Source organism: Caretta caretta, chromosome 14 (assembly GCF_965140235.1).
Source record: "Caretta caretta isolate rCarCar2 chromosome 14, rCarCar1.hap1, whole genome shotgun sequence".
NCBI classification, from domain to species: Eukaryota; Metazoa; Chordata; order Testudines; family Cheloniidae; genus Caretta; species Caretta caretta.
The window spans coordinates 42256168-42267324 of record NC_134219.1 but is presented as its reverse complement, the minus strand read 5'-3'; the positions used below and the strand labels follow the sequence as shown (position 1 = coordinate 42267324).

Genomic DNA, 11157 nt, shown 5'->3' with positions numbered 1-11157 from the left:
TAGCTGTGGATCTTCTTACAATATGCTGTGGTCATTAAACTCTGTCTTAGCTCCTTTTACTTTCCTGCTTTCCACCTACTTATTGTAAAATAAAAACACTACAAACCATTCTTGTTTCCTTCATCTTCATGTCCCAGCCGTAATTGTTGTGGGCAGCTCAAGAACATGAGGTCCAACCTCAGGGCAGTTACAAAGCAGGGCACAAACCCCCCACTGGTTGTCTGTTCTGTATTTAGATTTCACTCACCAGGTATCAACCGTGAACCCCTCAAGCACTAAAACAGCCTTAACACGGGTGGCGGGTGAAGCTTCCCCTGGGGGAGGCTAGTTCCCTGTCCCACCTCTTGCAACCCCATTCCACCCCGGTGCCCCCCCCCAGGCCCTGTCCCCACTTCACCGCAGGCCCTGCCCAGCCACCACCATTCACTGCATCACTCTCCTGCCCATGTGAGGGCAGCGTTGATAAGGGATGCGGCAAGGGGGGAGGGCTCTTGACGGGGAGGAGGGGTGAGGAAGGATGCGGAGCAGGTTGGGGGTCTTGCGGGCAGAGGATGGGTGAGAGGAGGGACATGGCAACGTGGGGATCTCACGGGGCGATGGAGTAGAGGAGGGACATGAGTGAGGTATGGGGAGTCTCACGGGCAAGGAGATGGAGGAGAGGAGGGACACAGTGAGTGATGGGTAGAGGCATCTTGTGGGTTGGGGGGTGGATGAGAGGAGGGACAGGGTGCGCTGGGCAGTCTTGCGGGGAGGGTTGAGGAGAGGAGGGACACAGTGACCCGTGGGCTGGGAGATCTTGCAGGGGCTGGGGGATGAGGAGGGATGGGGCAAGTGGCAGTTGGGGGGGGATTTTGTTGGGGGGGTGAAGGAAAGGAGGGTCATGGAGAGCAGTGGGGGAAGGATCTCACAGGGGATAGGGTGGAGGTGAGGAGGCACACAGTGAGCAGCGGGCAGGCGTTTCACGGGGGGGGTGAGGAAGTATGTGGTGAGTGGCAGGCGGGGGGGGCGTCTCGCGGGGGTGAGGAGGGATGTGGCAGGCAGGGCCCTCTGAATGAGACACCCATGTGGAAAGTTGGGGGTAGTTAATTCAGATAGGAAAGCAAGACGTGATATGGATAGTATCAGAAACCACCACTAGTAGCTAAACCCGATGGCTAAATTTGATGGGGCTGTTTTTCACACAACCCCTGGCAAAGAGCTATGAAAATTTTGCGGGCGGGGGAACCAAGGTTGGAGGGGCACCAGCAAACGATACCCCTGTTTGGAAGGGGAAAAAAAGTAAACTTGTGAGAATGAAGGACAGCGAAGGCTTTGAAATAGGGTGGCCACCACTGAGGTACAAAAAATGAGGATGTCCTCAGGCCATAAGCCTGGCAGTATCTACTGATCACCTTACACATGTCCCAGGGCAGCTACCTCCAAAAAGCATATGCTTCAGTGTTCACAGAATGGGAGGATTAGTTACAGACATTAGGTTTATTATTTTTAATTAAAAGGTATAAAAAGTTCATAATATTGGAAGTCCAAAATGGTATTAATTGTCATAGGAACATAAAGCCATTTCAGATATATGGAACCTTTTGGAGCAGTAACAGTCAATCAATGGTTGCAATTTCAGCTTGCAAGCTACGGCCTGGTATCCAGAAACAGAATGTAACCATGTCCTTAGCTGTATTCAGTGCAATTGTCATTGATACCAGTGTCATGTGTGTCTAGATAGCCAAATACATATCACCAGTGTTACCGACTCTTGCCATTTTACCATGAGGGTGGCAGTATTTGGTGTTTTTATTCTGAAAGCACAAGCTTCTGGAATCAAATGGTTGCTTGAGAATCACAGTTTTCACTAAGTATACCAATAAAAAAAATTTAACTTGTGGTTTTGGAAAAAAAGTGAAAATATGAATCTAATGCACCCCTAAAGGCTCAGAAACAAAACACGAAAAGAACCCCAAACATATTTGGTTTTAAATCATAATTCTTTGAGGCATGATGTACCATATGATTTCTTGGGGTTATCACTACTGTATATCTATGTTTAGTTAAAATTACAGTAGAAATTTGCCTCTGAGAGAGATTTCATACAAGAGTGTGTTATTAGGTTGACCCGAGTGGATGGCTGATGTTGAAGGCCCTGCGCACTGTTCTAGTTGAGAGCAGAATTTGATGATGAGTCTGGTATCTTTCATACAATCTAGTGTATTTACAAAGTATGTAGGAAGTTCTGTTTCCATTATCTAAGGAGGCACCAAACCATCCCACCCATCCAAAAAAACCTCAGAAATCTTCCTTTGCTCACTGCTCCAAACTCTCTCAGTCAACTTGTGACTGGGTGCGCGTGTGGACGCACACACACACACACACACACACAACACAAAAATTCCAGAGTGGCCTCGGGTCTTCTCTTTGCTATTGTGTCTTGCTCTCATGTGTAACCGTTAACCTGGACAAAGGGAAGCTGCTACATTCATCCGTTTAAGGGGCTTTAAACCAACAATAGGCCAGTGCCCTTAGTGAACATGGGCGAAGTAAGTCAATCGTGAACCAGGTAGCACAATGACATACCTCTACACAGTCTTACCCAAAGTGATGGTGAACTAAGAACAATGAGAGTAATAAAATAAATAATTAAAAGGGGTGAAACTGCATTTACCGGGGATTAGATAAAAGGGAGAGCAACACAAGCCATCAAACACTGCTCAGGGGATTCTGTGCCCCTGCGTAGGCACAGAATTCATGTGCCATCCAGAATTTTCTTTTTCTCTGCAGAAAATACATTCCGCCAGAGACGTGCTGCAGTTACACCTTTCACCCACCAGGGGCCACTGGGGGCGGGGGGGCAAGTGGGCAATTGCCTAGGGGCCCAGGAGATTTCAAACGGCCTGGGGACCCTGGCTGCCACCACTGCGGTGGTCCTGGTAGCGGTGGCCGGGAGCCCCAGGCCGTTTGAAATCACCCAGGCATGCTGCAGGGCTCCTATGCGCACAGGCTGGATGGGTGCAGTGGCAGATTAGGGGGAGGAGAAGCTCCAGACCCCAGCAGGAGATGCACTGGGCAGGGTGGGGATAAAGGAGAAACCCCGGACCTAAATTCTCTCTCAGCTACGCCCCTTCCCTGACCCCCACCAAGCCTAGCCCAGACCTGCTCTGGCTGGGGGACAGATGCCCCCGGCTGAGCCACTGGAGATGCTGTGACCATGGAGAGGCACCTCTCAAGTGGCCCCAAGCTGCTTCGGTGAGAGAGGGCTGGGGGTAGTACCCGGGGCAGCCAGCACCCCAAACCCTTCATCACCAGCCTGACCCCCTAACCCCACATGCACAGCCAGAGCCCTCACCTGCCCCACACTCGAACCCTATGCCCCAGCCCTGAGCCCCCCTGAGACCGCTTGGCCCCAGCCCTACCACACACCTCCATATTGGTGCACATAACAAAAGTCATTCCGCACATGGACATAAAAAATTACAGGGAACACTGCCACGGACCCCGGCAGAAGCCGCGCAGGGTGGGTGGGAGAAGCCCTGGACCCTGGGAGAAGACGTGGGGCTGAAGCCCCCAGTTCAGGACCCCCAGATGCCCTAGCGGCAGAAGCTGCAGGGCTAAAGCCCTGACCCCCCTCTATGCGGAGCTGGCCTGAGTCCCTCACTCTCCCGTGCCCCCTGCAGGGAGCTGGCTCTCACTCTCAGACTGTGGAGTAATTCAGCCCAAATCTACTCACCTTGGTATCGCCATTTCCCCCATCACCACACAGCCATGAATGGATTCAGCCTAGGAGGCAGGGTCAGCATTAGCCCCATGTGGCAGGTGGGATCGAGGACACCCAGAGGTGAAGTGAATTGCAGCCTTGGGAAACAACGGAGAGGGGCTGCCGCCGAATTGCCGCCGGGGCTGCTGCCGGAGTGCCGCCCTTCAGCAGGGCCACCCCAGGCACCAGCTTGCTTTGCTGCGCCTGGTTCATGGCAGGGAGGTTGTTGGTTGGGGGGGGGCGGGCGTTGTGGTTTGAGGGGGGGATAGCAGTACCTGCAGCAGAGCAGCATTGATTTAACCTGCCCTTGCCCTGCTGGCCTGGCAGTTGCAGTGCACCGGGGCGGGGGGGCTGTTGTGGGGCAGCTGGGGTCGGGGGGACACACAGGCTGTGTGGGGGAGGGGCAGGCGGAGGCTGCAGCAGGGTTTGCGCGAGTTGGGGGGTTGGCACAGCTGGGCTGGGGGTGGCTCGACTGGGCTGGTGGGGGGAGGGGAGTGGCACCCACTGCCCTGTGCTAATTATTGGTCAGTCTTTGGTTATCTGGGGTGCACCAGCCTGGGAGGGGGTGTCTACTGGGGATCTTCTCTGGGTGTGTACTGGCTGCACCTCAGGTCGGCTCCCCTGCTTTTTTTTTCTGTTTCTTTTTTTAAAAAAATATTAAAAGTTCTGCTCGGTGTGTTGGCCTGTCTTTCTCTTAGTGTTGGTTGGTGGGTCCTGGTGGGCACACTGGACTGGTGGTATCGTGTGGGGGGGAGGGGGTAAGAGGGGCAAAGGGGACACTGGCTGTGTGGGTTTCTGGCGGGGCACAGAGAGGTGTTGCTTCAGGGGGTCCCCAGAGTGTATGGGGGGAGGGATTTGAATGCAGAATGAGTAGGGGGTGCTGGTATATACAGTGTGTGGGGGTGTATGGTGGAGGCCTTAGCATGGACAGTGTGTGTGTGTGTGTGGGGGGGGGGTGTCGCATGGGGCCCAGAGTGGGGTGGAGGCGTGGGGGTCTGGCTCTGCCATTGTGGGGGCCCTGGCTGGGGCAGTTGGGGGGCCAGGCTTTTGTTTTTTGTTTTTATTTGGATTTTTTTCACCATCAGTGCTGGTACAGCACCCCCACCCCCAGCCTGCCCCTACCTTCCTGACCTCAGGAAAGTGAAAGTAACCTTGTCCCACTGCCCAGAGGGAGCCATGGCTGCAGAGAGCCCCGTGGAAAGTCTCCAGGAGGAAGCGACATGTCCCGTCTGTCTGGAGTATTTCACAGACCCTGTCACTCTGGAGTGTGGGCACAATTTCTGCCGCGCCTGCATCGCCCAGTGCTGGGAGGGACCTGACACAGCCGCCTCCTGCCCTCAGTGCAGAGAAACTGTGCAACAGAGAAACCTCAGGCCCAACAGGCAGCTGGCAAATGTAGAAATAGCCAAAGGGGCTGACTTTTCAGGCAGCGAAAGGAGCAGAAGGGGGCAGGGTGTGTGGGGAACACCAGGAGGCTCTGAAACTGTTCTGTGAAGAGGATCAAACCCCCATCTGTGTGGTGTGCGACAGATCCCAAGTGCACAGAGCTCACATGGTGGTTCCTACAGAGGAAGCTGCGCAGGAGTACAAGGTAGGGAGTTGCTGTCAAATGTAATGGTAATAACTTTGGTTACAAGGTTCATTTCACCGGAAGTTGCCTGTTGCAAGTGTATCTGCATCATTCAGCTCTCCAAAGCCTTCATTGAATGGGAGATACTACTGAAAAATAGATGATCTGGGAGAGTGGCAAGAAGGGCAAAAAATAGTCTTTCAAGATACCTGACATGGGAGACTTTTATCTAAGAAGTGGAATCCTTATTAAAACCAGCTTCCCCTGGTGAAATAAGGGAACTTTTTTATCATAGGTGCCAACCGCGTGGGTACTGCTGTCAGGCCCTGCTGATCAGTGCCTCTCCATGCCTCCCTCCTGTCAAGCTCAGCTGTGGGGGCTATTGAGGGGAGAGGAGGAGGAGTAAGCATTGGCACCCTACGGAGATGGGGCAGAATGGGGTGAGTAGACTTGGGGTGGGGCCTTGGGAAAAGGGGTGGAGTCGGGGTGGGGCCTGGGCAGAGCCAGGTGTCAAGTCCCCTCCCCCCAGCACATTGGAAAATTGCTTTTTACAGAACAGAAGCGGTTAAATGATCAGTGAGGCTTGAATCACAAGAGCTGCAGGCCGGTCTATGTGAGAATGCTGCCTTCAGGCTGGAGATGGGGAAGTTACAAGCTGTTGATCTTACTGATTTGTATCATAGAACTTATTATTAGTTTTATTTGGATCACAGCAGTCCCCACAGCCCCCAAATGAGATCTGGGCCCTGCATAAAACACAATGAGGGACAATGCCCACCTTGAACAGTTTGCAGACGAAGTAGACAAGAGGTGGGGAAGGGAAACTGAGGCACAGAGAGGGCAGTGACTTGTCCAAGGTCATGCAGTAGGTCAGTGGCAGAATTGGGAATACAACCAAGATATCCGAAGGTCCACTCCAGTGCCCAAACTGCTAGACCAGCCTGCCACCCCACAACAGCACTGAGCAGTGATGAAGTGCGGCCATTAGGAAGGAAAAAGAAAAGGAGTACTTGTGGCACCTTAGACTCTTTGACAAACATCCCAGGCCCAGCAGGGAGATGAGGTTTCTCATTGGGATGAAGGGGTTAAACTCAGATGCCGGCACAGGAGGTGACTGTGCTAAATAATGCACAAACCTCCTCCGTCCCCCCTCCCCCAGCACCTTGAATCCACACACAAAAGGGCTCCAGACAGCTCAGGGGTCCATGTCATTTACCACTGGGATTACACTGGATTGCAGCAAAACTAACTCCTGGGCTGTGCTGACCTGGGTCAGTCTGACCTGTTCTGCGGTGTACATGGGCAAGGACCAACCACAGCGGTTCCATGAGTCCCACAGTGCAGCATCTTCAAATCTCTCAGGATCCACTGCTTCGGTGATCTTTCTAGGGACTGGGACTGTAGATACCTACCCGGAAGGCATTGCTGCTGAGAGTGTTCAGGACAGCACTAGGGCAAAGCCCAACCATTCTAACAACAAATCAGCCTGTCTAATGGGGCTTGGCCCTAATGCTTCTTAGACCACGTCTGTCCAACCAGTGCAATCCCCAGGGCTTCAGGGCAGGAATTCAATGGGGACTTGGCTCCTGAGAAAATCCCAGCCCATATTTTGAGACTGATGTTTTCAATCTGGAATACCAGGATTTCAGGGCACATTGCCCCTCAATCAATTGCTTATAACATTTTCAACGAGCGGGTGAATTAAATTATATATTTTAGTTTTCTTTTTTTAATACCCCATGGAACCCCTCAGTCCCCACTCCCACAGCAGCAGGATTTGTAACATGACCTCCCCGGTCCCCCACCATTATTTCTGAGGCCAATCCCTGTTGGGGGACTTGACACACTGTTCCATCAGGTACACAAATGCTTACGAGCCAGATTAGAGGTCAGAGCTCCAAGGTTCTGTGCCTGGCTCTGTTGTGCAGTGGTGCTAACCAGATCATATCTATTTTATGCATTCAACCCAAAGGCAGTAGGAATGAGTGGCTAGCACCTGGGTTTTCCATATTGGAGAGCTGGGTTCTTTTCCCAGTTCCACCTGAAGTGACCTTGTGCAGCCTCTCAAATACTTTGTAATCAGGGGGAGAAAGTGTCTGATACTTCTCTGCTATCTCGGGCAGGGGATCTCGTGTTGTATTTGTGACACGAGTTGTGATGTGCATGGAAATATAAAGAACAAAAAAGAGAGGTGACATTTGAAGTCAAGGCTTCTAATGCTGACTTTGCTGCATGTTTGCTGGCAGAAGAGTCACACGTGTGTCTGTGAATAGCTGTCTCCTTTTGAAGCACGACAGCAAAAGCAATGGAAATCAGGGAAAATAGTGAATTTTCCACTAATCCAGTAATTTGGGAGCTCTGCTGGCCACATGATGCTGATCTTCCTTCTTGCCAGTTGGGAACTTGTAATTCAAAGGCAATTACAGTGTGCAAAATACATTGCCTATGTGACTCTGACAGACCAGCTCAGAGCAGAGCACTAGTTCACTTGTGTCCGAATATCAAAGAAGGGTTAAGTGTATCAATGTGTATTCAGGCCAATTCACTGGTGCAGACAGAGATCAAACCAGAGATGTTAAGTGTATTGTTTTTACTTGTCTAAATCTTGTTGTTTATTATTACATTACCTTTCCATTCTGTAGGCCTTGGTAATTAGATTAACACACACTTCAATTTAGGGTTGTGTTAAGATGAGAAGATGTCTGATGTGGAAACTTCATGAAAACTAATAAAGGCTGTTTGTTGTTATCTTACATGTAGATTGCATATACCCCTGTAATTACATTTCCATTGTATATTTCTTCGCAACTAAATAACCCATTAAATGTAGATGAAACCTTGCGGGATGCAGATAAAGAAGCGGCCACCTTCCCTGCCAGGGGTGAACCCAGCGGAGCCGCAACCCAGCTTTTGAAAACCGCTGATTTAAATCATGTCTCTTCAGATCCCCACCACACCACTTCAGCTCTGGGAATAATTGTTGGGCTGTGTGTGGGCCAGCTGCTGGAGGGAACATGACACAGGCTGTGCTAATGGCTTAGACCAGTATTTGCCAGTCATCAGCAGAACATTTGCGATCAGGGCTCTGGTCTCCTGTTGCTGGCTCTGGTGTGGTGTAACCGTTAGCAACAGGTGAACCAATGAACAGATACTTGACACTTTCAGCCAAGGCCGTGGGGCTGAGGAGCTAAGACCTGGGATTCCATTTGGAGACCCCGATTCTGTTCCCCGCTTTGACTTCAGTGACCTTGTGCAACCTCTGTTCACTTATTAGCAAAATGGGCTGCAAAGGTGTCCAATCCTAGGTTGCCTTCTAGGTCTGTGAATAGGAGGTCATGGTCAGTATAAGGGCTGGGAGGTGCCTGCAAACACAAACAACACTCAAAGAAAAGGAGGACTTGTGGCACCTTAGAGACTAACCAATTTATTTAACCAATAGTCTCTAAGGTGCCGCAAATACTCCTTTTCTTTTTGCGAATACAGACTAACACGGCTGTTACTCTGAAACCACACTCAGTAGAAGTGGGATGATTTGTACTCATGGCCTCTAGCTTGTTTCACTTTCCCCCAACCCTTGTTTTGTGTGTGTGTGTCCTTGTTGGAGAGTATTCCCACTCTCCCATCCCGCTGTTACACTAAACAGTCTGGGAACTGTCTCATTGGCACAGTCAGCTGCAAGTGACATGGGATGAGGGATTCATCTCTCCAACTTCCACCTCAGCCCCTGGAGGCCACTTCTGTTGGCCAAAAATAACTGCATGTCACATGTATCTGATTGAAGACTGCAATTCTCAGGCAATACGTTCACCAGCAACAAAAACCCAGCAGCAGTGGGATCCTCCCCCTGAGCCCATGCACCAGAGCTGACAGCATCTGGATGCCATGAAGCAGCAAGGCTGGTTAGAAGCAAGTTTACAACCATGTAACCAGTTTGCCTTACACAGGGGTAACAATGTATCTCATCACAATGTGAGTCAGGATCTGTAACAACATTGTATCTGGTTGCTCAGGAAGTAACCAGCTGCTTCCCCAGGATGCCTCTGCCCAGCACGCCTTTCCCATCGCAGCTGCAGCTCCTGTTCTGGCTCCAGAAGGCCACTCCCCAGATTCCCTCTTGATCCTGATCTCAGATCCACTCTGCTATAAAAGAGTTCTGGCTGCAGGGCCCAGCCACATGAAACAGCAGCAGTATGAAGGCGAGTGACTGATGGCTACAGATCTCCAGCCATGCATTCCCCAGCAAAACAAGGAGCAATGACAGCCTTCCCCTTAAGGAAAATAATTTCAGCTCACACCATCCAGCTGCAAGAACATACAAATTCCACAGTGTAGTGCATTAAATAGTGCAACATTGTATCCAACTTTACAGCAGCCCCGGTAACAAGCCACATCTCTGGCAAGCTCTCCTTTCTCACCTCAGCTGGATTTCCATTTCTGGCTGGTGCATGTCCTCTCCACACTGGGCAATAAACTCACACTGGGGTGCAAGGCTGGGGAGCTGGGGGATATTGGCTGGTGTCTTTCTCTGTGTGATGTGTGAGTGGCTCTGGGAGCATTCAGGCAATCCAGCTGGGTGTGGGGTTCCACCTATTTTTGTGCTGAGTGATGACAGCTCCCAATGGGGTTTACTGCTTCAAAGCATTGTGAGAGACAGCCCAGGCTGGAGACGTAAGGGGCCACAGTGGTACCCCGGATCCAGTTTGCACGCGGGGGATCCTGTCACAAGGGGAGCACTATGTCAGCTGACCAGTCAGAACTTAGAACTAACAACTTACGCAGTTTGGTCCCTGTTTGATTTGTACCTGAGAACAGAGAGAGGTTTGGCTTTAACCTTCGACCTTACAGCAATAAAGACACTCCCTTCACCATAAACTCCAGTGTAGCGTACAAGGGCTGTTTATTACAGAAGTAATTAAAAGGGGAGTTTTCATTTGGCACAGCAGATGAAAAATATAATGGTTATTATGATTGTATTAAACAGGGCCGGATTAGCTTTTTGTGGGCCCGGCGCCAAACATATTTGTGGGGCCCCCTGGGGAATGAAGGGGCCAGGGGCAAGAGCACAGCGGGCAGGGTGCATTTGATTTAAATCATGATTTAAATCACTAGTCAGGAAGTCTCGATTTAATCATGGTTTTCTATATAAATGTGCATTCTTGTTTGTTGTTACAACCTTAATACATATTCTTCACAACTCAGAGATAGATGTAGGCTTCATTTTTAGAAGGTACACACTATACATTTTTAAACAGTGATTTATTTTGAAAACTTTTCGGATTAGTTTTACAGCTATATTAGAAAATGAATGATTGGTTATTTCATTTACCAAAGGTAATTGAAGCAGATATTTATTGTCATTGGGAGGTGAACGATCTCCAATTCAACAGGTTAATCATTAATAATTGGAGGATTTTCTTGCCAGGCTGTATTAGGAGGAGAACATCACCAGACAGACATTTCAATTGTTTTATTTAACGAAAACAACGTTAAGTATTCTGGATTTTTTTCTTCAACAGCAAACATATAATATTTTAACAAAAAAGCATATGTCCCTCACTTCTCACATTTATCTCCAGACTTCTTCTCCTTGTCCAGATCTATTCTGCCCCCAACAGTCTTCTAGTCATTGAACTTTTTGAAACTTTGCACTTTTAGAGAGAGGTACAAAGGGATTGACTCCATGTACACAAAATTGCAAAGGGACAATAGAGGTGAGGTCAGTTATTTCTCACCTTTACATATTATTTATTTATTTTAAAACATTTTTGCTGTTAACAAGCATGTTACCTCTGGAGACCCAAATCCACAGTTTGAGAACTGAAAAATTAAGCATCTCTGATGGTGT

General features: G+C 49.8%; 1 pseudogene; it reads left to right on the top strand.

Moving 5' to 3' along the window:
• The first annotated feature begins 4917 nt into the window (after nucleotides 1-4917).
• Nucleotides 4918-11157, top strand: part of LOC142069256 (zinc finger protein RFP-like) — a 137270-nt pseudogene continuing 131030 nt past the window's right edge.